Source organism: Panulirus ornatus, chromosome 68 (assembly GCF_036320965.1).
Source record: "Panulirus ornatus isolate Po-2019 chromosome 68, ASM3632096v1, whole genome shotgun sequence".
NCBI classification, from domain to species: domain Eukaryota; kingdom Metazoa; phylum Arthropoda; class Malacostraca; order Decapoda; family Palinuridae; genus Panulirus; species Panulirus ornatus.
This window is the reverse complement of record NC_092291.1, coordinates 25,684,464-25,703,275: the sequence shown is the minus strand read 5'-3', so window position 1 is coordinate 25,703,275 and position 18,812 is coordinate 25,684,464. Positions and strand designations below refer to the sequence as shown.

The 18,812-nt window shown below is 44.5% G+C and overlaps 1 protein-coding gene across 3 annotated transcripts in view; it reads right to left on the bottom strand.

Moving 5' to 3' along the window:
* Positions 1–18,812, bottom strand: part of LOC139747474 (uncharacterized) — a 271,738-nt gene that overhangs the window by 185,390 nt on the left and 67,536 nt on the right. The window contains exons 1-2 of one of the 3 annotated variants that reach the window (XM_071659841.1): positions 5,250–5,391; positions 4,210–4,527 (exon numbers count right to left, since the gene is read on the bottom strand). The exons of 1 other annotated variant lie outside the window; for it this stretch is intronic. The gene's annotated coding sequence lies outside the window, so the exon portion shown is untranslated. Of the gene's footprint in view, positions 1–4,209; positions 4,528–5,249; positions 5,398–18,812 lie in introns of those variants that run through there. One more of the 3 variants, XM_071659840.1, reaches the window with a different exon arrangement.

Below are 18,812 nucleotides of genomic sequence, written 5' to 3'. Positions count from 1 at the left end.
AAGAAGTTTACACAAACTCTTAACCGTGACTGTTTACAAGTATACACAAGCCGTTGGATATGACTAACAACAGTCAACAGGTTTATATCGACCGTTAACTGTGCCGTACAACAGGTTTCCACAAGCCGTAAACAGTGACTGTGTGCAGGTTTACAAGAGTCTTTAGGAGTAACCAACTGCAAGAGTAACCCAGTATCAATAGTAAATGAGGGGTTTACAGGAGGCAGATGACCGGACACATTCATCATGAGGAACGTGTCAATTCTCTCGTGAGAATTTTGTAAACCTCGAAAGTGAATCTCACATGTTCCATTCGGTGTCGAATTCATCATGCTACTCCAGTGCTCCATGCTAAGGAAGATGAAAAATATGTAGTTTGGTGTTATATTTTGTCTCCCGCTGGTGCCTTATCGTGGGAGAATCCAAACTAGTGTGACGTTTAAGTGGCATTGTGATAAGAGGTTTATTTTGATAATAACAATGATAATGATAATAATTACAATGATTATTATCATTTTTCATTCTTTCATTATTGTTATTATTATTATTATTATTATTATTATTATTATTATTATTATTATTATTATTATTGACGTAGACATCGGTTCTGCTGTTCTGAGTAATCACCTTTCATTGGCACGGATGAGTGATGCTTCAGAATGCCTTGCAACAATAGTATACGGTCGTGGTTAGCGCTGCCAGCTATTAATGCCACAGACCCGTGTTCGATCCCCGGTGCCGGTAGACAGCGCCCAGCTCACCTACATATGCATCCTCTGTCTGACTGGGAGATAGGTGGGCACCAACATAAACTGGGGTCAAGCACCACAGCTGTGACTGGTTTGGCCAGCCCACCCCTTGTAATCTGGCGCGAGTTAACGCACGGGTATCCATGTGCGGGGACACAGCCCCTCACTGGCGGGGAGGTGAACCTAACAAAGGTTCGTGCATTGCTTTACCAGCTGATTCATCACTTTTCAGATTGACTTCTACTTCTACTGAAGAATTGATGATTTGTTTTGATGACAGATATTTTTAACTCTGGTTTGCAAAGGGTGATGACAGCGTGTCTAGGGTGAGGGAGGAAAAGTGATCCAAATCGTCCTTTGATACCTGATTGCTGCACTGCAACTGGAGCAATTGATCCTTTTTTGAACAGAGGGTGTGGCCATTTTGTTAATGAAAGATTAACATGAACCCACACTTGGTGTATGTCGGTAAAGTAAGGAAGCCGGGACTCTTTGCCACGATATCCGCGTCATCTGCAAATAGCAGCTGATCCACCTCTCCCTCTGTCCCCTTCGGACCCCATCAGACCAACTCTTCGATACTACCTCACTATTTTCATCACAGTATGGTGTTAAGCCGTCTGGATTTTCGTTACTATGGGACACGCCCTTTGGTGCGAACAGTTAACCTCCTTAACTACTGCGATTTAACTTCTTGAGAACCGCGACTTAACCCCTTGAGTACGACGATTAACCCAGGCGTATGACGACTTGACCCTTGACCATGTTGACTATGGAGATGTGGTGTTAACCAACAAACTGCTCTTACCAACACTTTGCTATGTCTGGTTACTGTAAACTCTGCCATCCTCCTCACCTGGTAATGAACTGTAAACTATATTTCCACCTGGTTGTAAACTACAAACTAAATCATTTACCTCACTAAGTGGAAAACTATAAACCCTACCAGTCCTCTCATCTGATGGTAAACTGTAAACTCTTATCAGTTTTCTCACCTGGTGGTAAACTATAAACCCTGCCAGTCCTCTCATCTGATGGTAAACTGTAAACTCTTATCAGTTTTCTCACCTGGTGGTAAACTATAAACCCTGCCAGTCCTCTCATCTGATGGTAAACTGTAAACTCTTATCAGTTTTCTCACCTGGTGGTAAACTATAAACTGCCAGTCCTCTCATCTGATGGTAAACTGTAAACTCTTATCAGTTTTCTCACCTGGTGGTAAACTATAAACTGCCAGTCCTCTCATGTGGTGGTAAACTGTAAACTCTTATCAGTTTTCTCACCTGATGGTAAACTATAAACCCTGCCAGTCCTCTCATCTGATGGTAAACTGTAAACTCTTATCAGTTTTCTCACCTGGTGGTAAACTATAAACTGCCAGTCCTCTCATCTGATGGTAAACTGTAAACTCTTATCAGTCTCCTCACCTGGTGGTAAACTTAAACTCTGTCAGTCTCCTCAAAGATGATGTATTATGGCTTCCACGTACACACCAGTAGTACTGAATATTGGCATATTGTATCATCCACCTTGAGGACGACGGTGCGACCCTTGAGCACGACGGTACGACCCTTGAGCACGACGGTGCGACCTTTGAGCACGACGGCACGACCCTTGAGGACGACGGTACGACCCTTGAGGACGACGGTACGACCCTTGAGCACGACGGTACGTCCCTTGAACATGACGGCACGACTCAAGCACGACGGTACGACCCTTGAGCACGACGGTACGACCCTTGAGCACGACGGTACGTCCCTTGAACACGACGTTACGATCCTTGAGCATGACGATACGATCCTTGAGCACGAGAGTTCGACCATTGAGCACGACAGTACGACCCTAGAGCACGACGGTACGACTTTTGAGCACGACGATACGACCCTAGAGCACGACGATACGACCCTTGCTCACAATAATACATAACCCGTCAACATTGCACAACCCCTCACGAAAATATAGCCCCACAACAATACATAACCCAACATAACCCCACGACAATACATAACCCCGCAATAATGCATAACCCCACAACAATGTATAACCCCACAACACTACATAATCCCACAATACATAAAACCACAACAATACATGACCAAGCAACACATAACCCCACCGCAACACATAACCCCACAACAACACATAACCCCACAACAATACATAACCCAACAACAGCACATAACCCCACAACAATACATAACACCAGTAGTACATAACCCAACACCTGTGCATAACCCCACAACTACATAACCCCAACAATACATAACCCCACAACGATACATAACCTCACAACAATACATATCCCCAACAATACATATCCCCAACAATACATAGCCCCACACCAATACATAACCCCACAACGATACATAACCTCACAACAATACATATCCCCAACAATACATATCCCCACACCAATACATAACACCACAACAATACATAACCCCACACCAACACATAACGCCACAACAAACATAACCCCACACCAACACATAACCCCACACCAACACATAACCCCACACCAACACATAACGCCACAACAAACATAACCCCACACCAACACATAACCCCACACCAACACATAACGCCACAACAAACATAACCCCACACCAGCACATAACCCCACAATAGTACATAACCCTACGACAATACATAACTCCACAACAATACATAATCGCACAACAGTACATAACCCCACAACAGTACGTAACTCCACAACATTACATAACCCCACAACAATACATAACACCACAACAGCACGTAACCTTACGACAATACATAACTCCACAACAATACCTAACCGCACAACAGTATATAACCCCACAACAATACGTAACCCTGCAACATTACATAACCCCACAGCAACGCTTAACCCCACAACAGTTCATAACCCCACATTACCTAACCCCACAGCAATGCATAACTCCTCCACAGCAGTACATAACCCCACAACATTACATAACCCCACAACAGTACTTAACCCCACAGCAATACATAACCCCACAGCAATACATACCCCCACATCCATACATAAGCCACAACAGTACGTAACCCCACAACATTACATAACCCCACAACAGTACATAATCCCACAGAATACATAACCCCAAAACAATATGTAACCCCATAACAGTACATAACCACACAACAGTACATAACGCCACAATAATACATAACCCCACAGCAGTACCTAACCTCACAACAATACATAACCCCACAATAATACATAACCCCACAATGATACATAACTACAACATTATATAACCCCACAATAATACATAACCTTACAACATTACATAATCTCACAACAATACATAACTCCACAACATTACATAACCCCACAACAGCACATAACCCCACAACACATAACCCCACAACAGCACATAACCCCACATTTCACAAAGGTATCTGAAATTAGTACAGAAGAGGCAACGTCTCGCCTGGGAAGATAAAGGTTACTCACCCACAGAGTGAACGAGACGTGTCAGTGCTTTATCCTCCCCTGGTGTGGCGTGGTGTATGTGCACGGGAGAGTGGGGGAGCAGAGTGCACACTGGAGACGCTCAGGTATTTCAAGCCCGTGCAGTGAAAATCAATTGCCAGGTCCAGTGTCCATGGCCAGCACCCAGACCCGGTCCCTCCCAAGGCTAACCTCATCCCATGGACGTGCTTGGTGCTAAGGCAGACGGTATGTTCTCCGTGGCCCCCTGAGGGGAAGGCAGGCCTCACACACGCCAGGTTCTCACGTTGAGTGATGTGTGGCACTGAAGACACCCAGGTGCTGAGATAAGAGGTCGTGTTACTGTACCTTTTTTAGCCCTTCGGTACCACAATGTGACCTTAAGTTATATAGGTTGATTTTTGTAAGCTCTAGTAAATATATATTTTGAGGTTATATTATTTGTTTTCTTTTTATTTTTTCAATGAATTGTGAAGGTTAACTTTTCAAGTTGTCGAAAATGGATTTCTGAGGTTTACTTCTTAACCTTCCATAATTGCATTGGGAAAGTTGACTTTTTATGCCTTCGGGATTGAAATCTTCAAAGGTTAACTTTTAGAAGTTTCGAAAAATGAAATTCTAAAGTTTAACCTTATAAATAAGATTTCGAAAATCAGTTCTAAAGGTTAACTTTTTAAGCTTTTCATACGTAAGCTTTAGAGGTTAACCCTTGAAGCTGTTGAAAAAGTCGTAGAAATATAATAAGTTATAATTCCACAGGTGAAATCATTTTTAGTCTTACTAAGCCATAAGTTTATACTTATGACAGATAACCATCCGTAAGTAGAATTGCATACTCTTTTTCCTGCTTGTTCTCCCCTGAACCACAAACATGGATTCCTTCCATACCATTATGTACAGGATCGTGACCGTCCTGTAGCATGTATGGTAACAGAGGAGCGAAATAGAGGGGTTTCTGTCTCCACAAGTACTTAACTATCTTGGACATGGTACGCCCCGTGTCAGCTGGCATTCAAAGGTGTGATAACTTCACTATACCTTACCGGTCAGTGAGGGGGCTTCAGTAGCGACGCGTCTCCCACAGTAAGGGTTTGAAGACTCTTAGTTGTTTGTGCCGTTCAGTGGAGCAGTGTGTGTGTGGTTCCAGTGAAAGACACACTCCACCCTCCGCGGACTCCGACGACCCACAGCATGTCCCCTCCACCCGACCATGCAGCACACATGCGAGGAGCGGAACCAGCGGCGGTTCACGATGCGCTAATGCAATTCTCGTCTCTGTGCTTCTGTGTCACAGAGCCTGTAAGAGGCTAACTAAACCAGAGAGGGTACAGATGCGTAGTGAGGGAAGATACAGGTGCGTGGTACACCTGTTCCGGTCACTCTGACAGCTGGCTAAGTTATATGGGTGAGCAAAACATTCTTTTGATAAGCAGTTATAAGCTCTATACCATCGTCCAGTAGGGTCGACAACCAATATGAGAGCGTCCAATGTCCTCAAGGTTGCTCTTTGTATTCTGTGATGGACACGAGATACATCACGGAATATAGCGTGGATGACACTCCCCCACTGTAGGTTGTCAGCGGCCACCTGAGAAGGCTTCGATTCATTGTACAAAAATGGATTTAATATCATAAACCAACGATATATATATATATATATATATATATATATATATATATATATATATATATATATATATATATATATATATATATATATAAGGTCTTGGAAAGCGTATTTCGTAAATATGCCGCCAAAAAATTGTCATTGAAGTCAGACGTTGGAGGAGTAGGAGGTATGTACTGGAGGCTGAAGTGTCAGAACTTCGACCTTTATTAAAGGCTGAATTCCACAGGTGTTTGAAGACGGGCGTAGAGACTATTCATTCGGTTGATGTAGAATTCGTATTCCGTAAACACGCCCCACAATCATCACAAACAACATCAGTTGTTAAAGATGTGGATATGCATATATTATAGAGGATGGAAGTGCCTGAACTTTGAACTTTAAAGGTTAAATGCCAAACAAGTATGACGAAGATGGACTCGCGGACATAAGACTGGTTGACGCGTATATATTAAAGATCTTTGGGGGAATATTTGGCAGACGTGCACCAGTAACCTTGATATTGAATGAATTCAGTCGTTGTAGAATAAGTCTGTAGTATATTGGGAGCTAAGTGTCTGAACTCCAACCTTTTAAGGCCGTATCCAATAGACTCGATAAGCTACAGCGTTACTTGATTACTATGTGGCCGTTGGCAACTCAAGGGTGGGCCGTTTTGATAACTGTTTCTTTCCCTGCACCTCGAAGCTTTGGAAGTCTCCACCCTCTCATATCTTTCCCAATAACTATGACCTGGCACATTTCAAAAGACGTCACTGTCTCCAAAATTCTTAAATACTTTTCCTTGTTTCTTCTTTTTGCCTTTCATCATCCTCTCTGTATTTCAACTAAGGCCCGGCCTTGATGTGGACTTTTGCCCGTGATTGGAGTTTCCAACATGAAAAAAGAGAGAGAGGGAAGAGAATTGCAGTTCGATTGCCTTAAAAGTTGAAGTACGTAAGCTGTAGGAGAAGTAAGAAGAATACTTTTTTGATAAGTAGAGAATAAAATTAGATATTAAGGCTCGTCAAGACTGGAAAAGAAAGCCATGATTGCGCACTGTTTGAAGTGCTCATTGATTATTGTTAGAATTGAATAGTATTAGAACTTAACCATCAGGGGATCAGGTCAAAGGCCTGGCCATCGTAACTAAAGATCGGATCGTGTCATTCAGGGGGTCTTGGTCCTCGAACCTACCACGGTAGCCTGTATGTAGAATATCGTCACAGTGCCAGTAGAGGTGACAGCATCAGGTATGTGTGTGTGGTAAATAAGTTGGTACTGGTGCTCGAATCCCAGTAGCATGGTAGTAAGTGGTAACACTGTTACGAGTCTGTGGTTACATTGTTACAAGTCTGTGGTAATAGCGTTACAAGTCAGTAATTGTAGTGTTACAAGTCAGTGGTAGTATTGTTACAAGTCTGTAGTAGTGCTGTTACGAGCTAGTAAAGCCTATGATAGTACTGTTACAAGTCAGTGGTAATAGCGTTACAAGTCTGCGTTTGTACTCTAAGTCAGTGGGATTAGAGTTACAAGTCTGTGCTATCCTGTTACAAGTCAATGACAATAGTGTTACAAGTCTATGGTCGTACTGTTACCGGTCAGTGGTAATAGTGTTACAAGTTAATAGTCATGGCGTTACCAGCCATGTAAAAAGATAAGTGCAAGTTGTATAAGCTAGTAGTTATACTCTGCCAGGCTACGTTGATCAGCCACGCCAGTGTTAGCTGTAGAATTCAGAGTATAAACAGTTTACCACGAGTGTTCTAACTGGGAATTCCAGTCGAGTCAGAAAGGTTGAAGTTGTTAAAGGTTAATTATAGAAATGACAGAAAGCTGAAAACAAAGCGTTAGAAGGTGACTCTTTAACATTTCAGCTGTTCATCTTGGAACTGTTAATCTAGTCATTTTTCATGGTAGATCGTATATTAAGTACAGGCCAAAAGAGAATGAAAGAGATATGCCTTGATCATGGCATACCATGAAATAATGGCATACCATGAAATAATGGAATACCATGAAATAATGAAGAATATGAGAAATGGAACGTAGAAAATACTGATTTAAAATCTGCAGGTGTTTGCAGAACTCACTCATAAAGATGGAAAGGTTGTAAGAAGAGGGATGGACGACAGAGGAAGGGGAATTCCACAGCTTCGTCATTCGAGGAAAGACGTATAACGACCAGTCAAGACATAACGGTCAATCCTTGAGTGTCAAGCCTCCACACACAAACTGTGGGAAGCAGAAGCCAGCTGCGTGCCACAGAGGCAGGCCATAGTGGCTGGGACAGGCCACTGGTGTATTTCTGAATACAATAGCTTGAGAACTAGGTAGCACTGGATCACCGGTTCAGAACAGAAGAGGTAGTAACCAGCACTACGTAGGTACGGCGTGTTACGAATTGCATAGAACCGGAGTCAGTGGTATAGACTGGTCATGGAAACAGCAGAATATAAGAGGGTTAGACAGCACGAGGTGCGAGACTGATGCACCAGTTCTCAAGGCACACAGGCATCGGTCCAGTGCATCATACATGACAAGCAGAGACTGGATGAGATGTGCTGCCGAGAACGTTGTTGCTGGTCTGTTCGAGGCCCTACCTCGCTGAGGCTGGAAAGGCGATCATGTCTCATTGAAGAGAAGTAAGATATTGTTACCACGTAACGGTATGTATATACAAAGACATATGAACCTCGGAAGCCGCTGTAGATTATCTTCTGGCAATTATAGATAATTGTCTTTAATTACGTGGTTGACTCACTGTCGCTAGAGTTGTCAAGAGGTTAGATTCTAATGAAGGTGTGTTCATCCTTCCTGGAACTGGGCCTTGGAAAAGAGATGAAAGCTTTTTGACACCACTATATTCCACAACAGTTAACATTTCCATCTAATTTGTTAATGGCTTGGTATTACCCCCAGGGCCTCTTTTCCAGGGGCTCCGGGAGCTCCAAGGTTGCTCTACGTTCAGCAGCAGGGGCAGGATGGATTCCCTTAAAGCAAGTTCTTTGACGAGACTTTAGTCTGTTTCGTCAACTGATGATGATACAACCTCGTCAAAGGTGACTTTTCATTCGGGATGTAACCTCAAACAGGTAGAGTCGGTAACACACACACACACACACACACACACACACACACACACACACACACATGTTCGCCATTTCCCGTGTTATCGCCAGGAAATGGCCACTTTCAATCATGTCCATTTTCTGTCATGTATAATGCACCAGAACCAGAGCCCCCTATCCACAACCAGGCCCCAAACACCTTTCCGTGATTTCCCCCAACTGCTGCATATGTCCTTGTTCAAACCGTTGAAAGCACGTCGTCCCCTGTAAACCACATTGCTGAAATTCATTGTATCCCACTCGCTCGTCGCACCCTCCTGCATGTTCAGGTCCCTAACCTTCAAAGCATATTACATTCCGCCCCCCCCCCCCCCCCTTCAGTTACCTCTTTTCCTTGTTCCCTCCACTTCTGACACGTATTCCCTCTTAGTCATATCAGGCTAAGGTACTCGCGGTATGAGTTAGCGATGCGGCATTTGAGATGAATATGGCGGATAGTACCTGAGAGTTGTCAGTTGAAGAGATCCGGCGGACCTGGTGGCCTCCAGGGGATGACGATATACTGGCGTGAGGAGTCTGGCAACTTGTGGCGGCCAAGTCTGGCTGTCGAAAAGCCACGGAGTGTGTGGCTGTTAGAGAGCCAGGGAGAGTGTGGCTGTTGGAGAGCTAGGGAGAGTGTGGCTGTTGGAGAGCCAGGGAGAGTGTGGCTGTTGGAGAGCCAGGAGCAGCGTGGCTGTCAGAGATCGTGGGGGAGTGGAATTGCTGGAGAGTAACGGGGGGGGGGGGGGGGGTTATGGCTGTTAGAGAGCCAAGGCCAAGCCTCAGGGGTCGCATTTGTGTGCTTTGCTGGTGAAGCTGAGGTCCTGGAGGGACCTCAGCTGAGGACTTTTGCGGTTGAAGCTAGGGACTGGGAAGTTGTGAATGTGGCCCTTGGGGTTGAAGTTAAGAACCTGGAAGTTGAGGCTGAGCACCTGGAGATCGCACAGAAACCTAGAGCAGTGGCCTCGGTAACGTTACACTCATCTCTCTCTCTCTCTCTCTCTCTCTCTCTCTCTCTCTCTCTCTCTCTCTCTCCGTTTCTGATGACGGCTCCCTCCCTACACCTGCCCGGACTACACAACATTCTGGGGATGAGCATGACGACGGGAGATGCGTCCCGCTGCTCATCCTGCCTCAGGGACGGAGTAATTCAAGGCCACCAAGATCCTCGACTGCCCCAGGATGTGTGTGACACGCGGAGGTGGTTGGAGAGTGTTCTCTGTCCATCCCTGGTGTAATGTGCACAGGCAGATTCTGTTCGTCGCCAGGTACAAGATCTCAAGGCATCCCACAAGCCACTTCTCCAGTTTACTTCATCTTCTTCAGATGTAATACGACCACTACCAACACACGGCGCAAACCAGATCATAAAGTTCTTTCCGTAGTTTGAATCATCTTGAGGTAGTGTGAGTACACAGGACTCATGATCCTTCCCACCTACTGAACTGAAGCTCTCGTGAGCCACTCGCAGGGAACTGATGAAGAGGCCACACCCTTCCTCAGAGACGGTCATCACATGATACTGTGGTAACATTCTTTGCTTGTCTCGCACGGGAGAATAATGAGACACACGGAGACTGTGAACAACTAATATATTGGGACGTGTTATCTGTCTCACAGGTAAAGTAATGAGACACAGGAAGATCTATCATGCATTCTGCATTGTGTACCAATGATATATTAGGACACGTAAGGACCTTAGTACGTTGCCAAGAAGCGATACATGGCGGCAGGTGACTCTCCAACGCTGAGCGAAATAAGACACGTAACGTCTTACGTCCCTCGAGTTCACCTCTCTGGATATGATGACTGGATGACTGTGTGTCTGCCGAGCGGAGGGGCCTTTGTGTCAGCCACGTCTCCCACACCTGTGTGGCTGGACCCGTAAACACACACACACACACACACACACACACACACTAACTTCCCACAGTGACCCGTCACGCAGGAACAAGCATTTAGTATCTCCCCAGAAAACATCGTGAGAGAGGAGAAAATTTCATAGTCACGACTTTCCTCCGTTACTTGTCGTTTCTCTCCGCTCACACGACATGCCGTGTTCCCTGGGGGTCGCGCACCATGTGTGACAGGACACGCTGCCTGCTTACGCTGCTGCTGATTGGCCAGATTAACGATGACAACGTAAACTGGGCGGCGGGTGCAGGGAATGTCCCCCGGTCAGGACCTGGCGACCGTCTGACGATCGAACGAACAAGGAGCAGTTTATGACAGTCCGGAGGCAAGGTCACCTGACTGATGGCTGCGGCCTGGTCCCTTGTAAGGCAGTGCACTCCATGAGCACAAGGGTAGCGATCCTTTAGCTTAATGGTACGACGCTGGAGCCAGGCGGTACGTAGGTACGACCGTCTGGCCCATAAGCTACCTAGTATCGTACCGTCATGCTCAGAGACTGGACCTCTATGCTGGAGGATCGTACCGTCGTGTTCACGGGGCTGACAATGGCAGGAGCAGCCTTGGATCAGCGCCACACCCACGAGGTGTCCATGGTCCACCTGGCACCCACACTATATACCCTTGACACTTGTTCCGAACGTCATGGCGTCGATTTTGGCCCTGGATTTATACGTCAGTAGAAACGTGATCAAGGAGGGACTCGATGGTTTAGGGAAACAAAGTATTTCCGAGTGAATTTGCGTTCGTATTCCTGTTTCAAATTCCAGCTGTGGGAGGGTGTAGGGCCCAACGCAAGATGACCACACCCTCCAGCCTCATGTCCTGGACTCGACCAGCGCAGCGGGCAAATATGGAGAAGGTAAGGACGTGACGAACGCAGGGGATGATTGCGTGAGGACGACGAATGGAAGGTCCCTGCGTTGAGAGAGAGAGAGAGAGAGAGAGAGAGAGAGAGAGAGAGAGAGAGAGAGAGAGGAGGGGGGGGGAGAGAACCCACCTGCCGACGCGTAATTACGACGAAATTTGCTAATAGACACGATTCACACGTAACACTTACTACATCTTTTGTTTTATTAGTAACTTTGTTTCTGCCGACACGCACATTACGTGCTTATCAACCTTGGTTCATCTGGGACTGTTGTCAACCACGTATCAAGTTTTTGTTTAGATGTTTCTTGAGTCGTCCTCTGCTCCATGTTGTTGGCATATTCCATAACCTTTCCTCTTTTTCATGGCTCTTGTTTATATTTCTCTGGATTTCTTTCTGGTAATATTCCATAGTATTACTGCAGATCTAACCGGTCTGTTTCTCCTTGATGGAGACGTTGTTCGTACGTAGGCTCAGGGCATTATTCTTGATGGCCTCAATTTGCTGCCACGCGTAGAGGATCACGTATTTCTCCATTCTTTCAAGGTTGTCAAGTTCGAGATCTCTCAACCTCTCGTGATAGTTCATATATTTCTTCTCCCTTGATTTAGCTCGTGAAGTGTTTCTGGATTCCTTCTTACCTTTTTTTTTTGTGGGTGTCCGCGTGTTTACCTGGTAAAGATGCAGTGCATCAACGTACAATACTGTCTCTTTCGCACTCTGTACACGGTGAACATATTCGTTGTTTAACTATCTGTGTCTCTTGTATCGTTAGTTCTCATTTCATCATACTCTTTATTACGTGTCTTGGTTCTATTATTTCGTCTATGTCGTTTTGAGTGAAGTTTCTCATTTATGACGATTCATTGGTTTATCGACGGTTGGTTCACATTGTATGTCTTTTCACGCTGAGCTTCTGTGTAGAGCGTTGCCGATCTACGTATCATGATTAGCTCCAAAAGTTTATATCCTCAAATTTTTCTTCATTACAATTCATCTGGATCTCTTCTTCCCTTCTGTAAACTATGTTTACGTCTGTGTTTCACTTTCTTTGTCTCCTTTTGATCCTGCCATTTGACTGACTTTCGTGTCATCTGCAACAGATATGATTGTATTCTAGTCTAATCTTCTTGTTATTGTTACATGTCATTCATCACATATAGGACTGACGACCCCCGCAAGAGCAACCATATCTTCAGACAAGGTACCATTCTTTACCAATGTCAACTTTCTGATAGTTAAACACTCACTGATCCATTTTCCTGATTTGCCCTTAATATTTAGCTGTGCTGCTTTATGCAAATCTGACCAGTTTCTTTTGTCAAATGCTTCAACAAAATCGAGGTTAACGGTGTCTATTCTCTTTTCTTGCAGTAGTTTCATAAATATTATTTAAGTTGACTAAGACTTCAGTTTATGTGTCCCTGTATAAATCCTTGGCTGTTGTACTGTTGTTGATCCAGTGTTGCCGCGCATCACTTTTGTCGACTTTGATTCCATGTGGTGTCGGAGAAAGGGGACATAAATGCATTCAGCCGCACAGACAAGGAAACAGAGTGACGGGGAGCGAGAGAATTAGGCAAGAAAATAGGAAGTAACCGTCGAGGTTGGTAACAGTTATAGCCAGTCATGCGTGTCTCCTCCTGCCGCCTGCAGGCAGGAGCTGTTGCCCATCCTGGTGGTGCTGCCAACGCTAGTGGTCTCTCTCTTATCGACGATACAAGACGGTGTTAGGTTGTGCTGCGTCTGCTACTCTGGCTGTGGTCATCGACGTGGTCGCTTTTATGACCGCTCTCGCTGCTAGGTTGAGGCCACTGTTGGTGTTTTTGTGATCGTTGTTGGAGCCTCTGGCGGTGGTTTAGGTACTGTTAGGGGGTTATACAATCGTTGGTGGAGCAGCTGGTCTGCTGGTGGTGGTGGTTTAGCCATTGTTGGTGGTTCTACAGTCGTTGGCGGAACGTCTGGTCTTCTGCTGTTATTGCTATCAATCCTAAACCTCCGCTTTCCGTAGTCCGCGTCATTGCTACTGTCACTGGTAGTGCGTTGCCACTCCTGCTGTGGCAATCGTAGTGGGGAAACCTCTCTGATTCTCAAGGCCACCGTCCGCCACACGACATTCCCATGTCCACCAGTTCCCCACGCCAGCGTTCCGCTCCGCATTTTCCTCCCAATGCTCACACTAATGATTAATTAATGATTCGTTTAATCGCTTTCTCTTTCTTTACTTTCACGTCGTTTCTCACGCTTTTACACACCTCATACTTGCGCGTGGCATGTGTTGTCGTCGATGGCTTACCAAAGTGGCGTGTTGGACTATTGGAGAAAATTGGGTAAACCATGAGGCAGACATCGATAAATCAGTCGGTTAAGAGTTGTGCAGCAGTGTTCTGTTGGGCGCAGTTTATCACACACACAAGGTCCATGACACTTAGATATTTTGTGGCTTGTGTATTACTAGTCGTGATGATGGTGTTTACGACCGGCGTCTTTATATATATATATATATATATATATATATATATATATATATATATATATATATATATATATATATATATATATATTAATTTTTTATATAATATACTTTTGTCGCTGTCTCCCGCATTAGCGAAATAGCGCAAGGAAAAAAATGAAAGAATGGCTAAACCCACCCACATACACATGTATTTACATACACGTCCACTCACGCACATATTCATACCTGTACATTTCAACGTATATATATATATATATATATGTATATATATATATATATATATATATATATATATATATATATATATATATATATATATATATACATGCACAGACATATGCGTATATACACATGTCCATTATTCATACTTGCTGCCTTCATATATATATATATATATATATATATATATATATATATATATATATATATATATATATTGGAAAGGATCACAATTTTGCGTGTGATCAAGATATTCCTGAGTCCACGGGGAAAATGAAACACGATAAGTTCCCAAGTGCACTTTCATATAATAATCACATCATCAGGGGAGACACAAGAGAGAAATATAAGTCAGTTGATATACATCGAAGAGACGAAGCTAGGACGCCATTTGGTAAACATGCGATTGTCCAAAACATACAATATTTTGGACAATCACATGTTTATCAAATGGCGTCTTTTCGTCTCTTCGATTTATATCAACTGACTTATATATTTCTCTATTGTGTCTCCCCTGATGATGTGATTATTACACGAAAGTGCACTTGGGAACTTATCGTGTTTCACTTTCCCCGTGGACTCATGGGAATATATATATATATATATATATATATATATATATATATATATATATATATATATATATATATATATATATATATATATATATATATATATATATATATACACACACACACACACACACACACACACACACACACACACACACATATATATTATATTATATTATATTATATTGGGAGGTGAGTTTGAATGGAGAAAAACTGGAGGAAGTGAAGTGTTTTAGATATCTGGGAGTGGATCTGGCAGCGGATGGAACCATGGAAGCGGAAGTGGATCATAGGGTGGGGGAGGGGGCGAAAATTCTGGGAGCCTTGAAGAATGTGTGGAAGTCGAGAACATTATCTCGGAAAGCAAAATTGGGTATGTTTGAAGGAATAGTGGTTCCTACAATGTTGTATGGTTGCGAGGCGTGGGCTATGGATAGAGTTGTGCGCAGGAGGATGGATGTGCTGGAAATGAGATGTTTGAGGACAATGTGTGGTGTGAGGTGGTTTGATCGAGTAAGTAACGTAAGAGTAAGAGAGATGTGTGGAAGTAAAAAGAGCGTGGTTGAGAGAGCAGAAGAGGGTGTTTTGAAATGGTTTGGGCACATGGAGAGAATGAGTGAGGAAAGATTGACCAAGAGGATATATGTGTCGGAGGTGGAGGGAACGAGGAGAAGAGGGAGACCAAATTGGAGGTGGAAAGATGGAGTGAAAAAGATTTTGTGTGATCGGGGCCTGAACATGCAGGAGGGTGAAAGGAGGGCAAGGAATAGAGTGAATTGGAGCGATGTGGTATACCGGGGTTGACGTGCTGTCAGTGGATTGAATCAGGGCATGTGAAGCGTCTGGGGTAAACCATGGAAAGCTGTGTAGGTATGTATAGTTGCGTGTGTGGATGTATGTATATACATGTGTATGGGGGTGGGTTGGGCCATTTCTTTCGTCTGTTTCCTTGCGCTACCTCGCAAACGCGGGAGACAGCGACAAAGCAAAAAAAAAAAAAAAAAAAAGATATATATATATATATATATATATATATATATATATATATATATATATATATATGTATTATCCCTGGGGATAGGGGAGAAAGAATACTTCCCACGCATTCCCTGCATGTCGTAGAAGGCGACTAAAATTTGAGGGAGCGGGGGACTGGAAATCCTCCCCTCACATTATTTTTTTTTTTTTTCCAAAAGAAGGAACAGAGAAGGGGGCCAGGTGAGGATATTCCCTCAAAGGCCCAGTCCTCTGTTCTTGGCGCTTCCTCGCTGACGCGGGAAACGGCGAATAGTTTGAAAAAAAAAAGAAAATATATATATATATATATATATATATATATATATATATATATATATATATATATATATATATATATATATATGCCTGTAGTAGACTGCTTCTACTGACGACCTCACTGTCAATCATAGACTTACTCCTTGATTTCTTGTGTGTCAGTTGTCATCGAAGTTTTGTCATGTGTTAAGAAAGACATGAATTTGTCACTGGATGTCAGCCATCCCCAGATGTCTTGAGCAACATTCGTAAAGGATGAGGGAGAGAGATTCAAGCCGCCTCATCGGAGCGTCAGCCGGCACTGGAGGGTGTCCGTGAGTGTCAGCTTGAGGTCGTAGATCCGGCATCTCGAACCTCAAGGACCTCGACGAAGACTGGTTCATAAACAGACACCCACTCACTCCTCCACTGGTCTTTCTTTTTTATGTATAGATTTTTTCCTTCTTCGCTTCGTGTTTGTTCAGTGTCTCATTTCATCTTTCCCTCCCACTGTCCCCTCTAGATGCCCTCCAGCGGATAATCTGGTGACATACTGTCAGGTCTTCTTGTTCCTGGTGTGCCTATAATCCCCGTGTATTAACCCCAGAATTAGGATACTCCTCACCCTCCTCTGCCTTTGTTGTCTCTTCGTCTGACCATATGACTTTCCACCTACTCCTCCCTCCGCTCACAACTCGGTCTTGGCGCGACCGGACTCGGTTGCGCCGCTAGTGAAAAGTCGTCACCTTCGGCGAGTTTGTATCATCGGAGTACAACTCCGTCGAGGAGCTTCCCTCTTTATGAAGGATTCCTTCTTTTCCCTGCTACTGATTGTAGCGCACCCTCGAAGAAACATGGAGAGGGGGGGGGGGCCTTCTGTTTACATGACGATAACGATAATACCTGGATCTCCCTCATCATCCTGGGGCGTCTCTCGGCCCCATCTCTGCCCTCGGTTGACTCGCAGCAGCATCCGACCCGGAGACATGGCCCTGGTGACTTCCCTCCCCCAACCAGACCGCATACTGTGGACACGTCCTCACCAGCGCCTCTTGAGGAGGGCAATAATACCTGGTCGTCCAGGCAGCACTGGGTGACCAGTGACGCACTGCCGTGACGCACCAGGACTCTGGGGTAGCTCCACTGGTCGCACTGGTTCACTGTCGATCCGGCTTCCGATATAGAACACAGTCCTCCCCCTTCCCCTATTTTCTAATGCAGTTACAACACACACACACACACACACACACACACACACACACACACACACACACACACACACACACACACAGTATTTGCTAGCAGGTTAGCTACTGTGTGTGTGTGTGTGTGTGTGTGTCATTACTATTTGTGTATTATGGGGAAGGGATTCTACACTGTTGTTTCTACGTCTTTGATCTTTGCCTTTACTCCTCTTTGTATATAAGCACAGTCAAACATACACACCTCAGCCGAGGCCAGATACCCACTTACCAACAGGTCTTAGTGAGGAAATGTACACCTGGGTTGGATGCGAGCTGACTACTACTCCCAGGATTCGAACCCATGTGAATGAGTTGGAAACTTAATGGTGACATTTGAAATTTACACGTTAATGATAATCAAGAAAGTTCATATATATATATATATATATATATATATATATATATATATATATATATATATATACGAATAAAGTGCATATGAACGCGCACCTTCATAGAACATACAAACCTCCAACAGCCATATATTATCGCAGTTCTACACTGGACTCCATCATAAAGTGTTAGCCAGGATGTGTGTGCCAGCAGTACCTCCACCTCCCAGTGATCAGCAAGCGGCGTCTGACAACCTTGGTGACCGTGCGGTTGTGACGGGCGGCGGTTCAGTCAGCGGCACGGCTGACACCCACACCGTCCGGACCGCTGCTGTAACGGGACGTCCGCCGGCGGTCGCGCAGGGAGGGACACACACACACACACACACACACACACCGTGTCCTCGTTCGGCTGTATCTAATGACACAGTGGCTGTCAACTGGCGTTAGTTTTCGAACGTGGGATAACTAGCTCGTTAGGTCGTGGACCTTCCGTAAGAAGGCGTTCCATTCCCCCCGGCCCCTCGTAAGAAGCCGTCCCGTTCCTTGGTTCCCTCCTCCTTGCAGAGGCAGAAGCTCTTTTGGTTTTGCACAACACGTCATTACGATGCCAGTTGACTCGCAAGCCGACCGCATGATGAGGTGGTCCCATGTGATAATGGGAGCAATTAGCCAATTTGCGTAATGAAACTGGTTTTGTTAACCCAATTTCACGGCTGGAGACGAGACACGCGTGATTTTATTTTCATTTTTTTCGTGGCGTTATTGTTGCCCTCGGTGACCTCCGGGCGAGAAGGCGTTTAAAGACCTTATTCGTGAAAATGAGAACTTCAACCGGTCGTTTGCCTCTGGCATAAATGGATTAACAGCCAGGAGTCTTTATAGAATCAACACGAAGTCATCTAAGTTTAAAAAGATGGTCCAAGTTCAAGGACTTGCTAGGACAACCACGAAACTACTAGTATTCTTTTTATCTATCTTTCTATCTATATC